Source organism: Polistes canadensis, unplaced genomic scaffold, assembly GCF_001313835.1.
Source record: "Polistes canadensis isolate GaletaPanama2010 unplaced genomic scaffold, ASM131383v1 scaffold_493, whole genome shotgun sequence".
In the NCBI taxonomy this organism is placed as follows: domain Eukaryota; kingdom Metazoa; phylum Arthropoda; class Insecta; order Hymenoptera; family Vespidae; genus Polistes; species Polistes canadensis.
Window position 1 is genome coordinate 44,201 of NW_014570040.1, and position 970 is coordinate 45,170.

Genomic DNA, 970 nt, shown 5'->3' on the forward strand with positions numbered 1-970 from the left:
ATAAAAGTTCTTTAGTTATTAAATCTTTTTCAATTTGAACAAAAGTGCTCCACCTATTAAAATTCATTAGAGTTGACTGAAAGTACTAAACTTATTAAATCTTTTTCTATTTAAATAAAAGTAATTAACTTATCAAATCCTTCTATTTGAATGAATGTAGCTAAAACAATAAATCTCTTTTTATTTTATTAAAAGTACTTAGTTTATTAAATCTCTTTTCATTTAAAAGAAATTATCTATTTCAACAAATCTTTTTTTATTTAAATAATAGTACCGAACAAATCAAATCWTTTTCCATTTAAACAAAAGTACTTAACACATTAATTCTCATTTTTTTTAATAAAAGTACTAACCTCATTAAAACTTTTTTCCTTGTAATGACAGTACCTAATTCCTTAAATCTTATTCTATTTGAATTAWMCTACTTTACCTTACAAATTTTTTTCTATTTGTGTAAAAATACTTAAAACGTCAAATATTTTTCTATTTGCATTATAGTACAAAACTTATCAAATCTCTTTCTATTTAAAGAAAAGTACTTAACTAAACAAATCTCTACCCATAAAAAGAAAAGTACTAAAATTATTAAATCTCATTTTTACGAAATAAGTACTAAACCTAGTAAATGTTTTCTATTTGAATAAATGTAATAAACTAATTTAATATCTTTCTATTTTAATGTAAGTACATAATTCATTAAATCTTATGCTATTTGAATGAAAGAACTAAACTTATAAAATCTGTTTTTTTTTTAATAATAGTACTTAACTTATCAACGTTCATTCTAGTAGTATAAAAGTACTCAACACTTAAAATCTCTTTCCATTTTATTAAAATTATTTAACTAATCACATATCTTTCTATTTAAATAAAAGTACTTAACACATCAATGTTCTTTCTATTTAAATAAAAGTACTCAACTCATTAAATCTCTTTCGATTTAGATGCAAAAACCCAACACATCAAATCT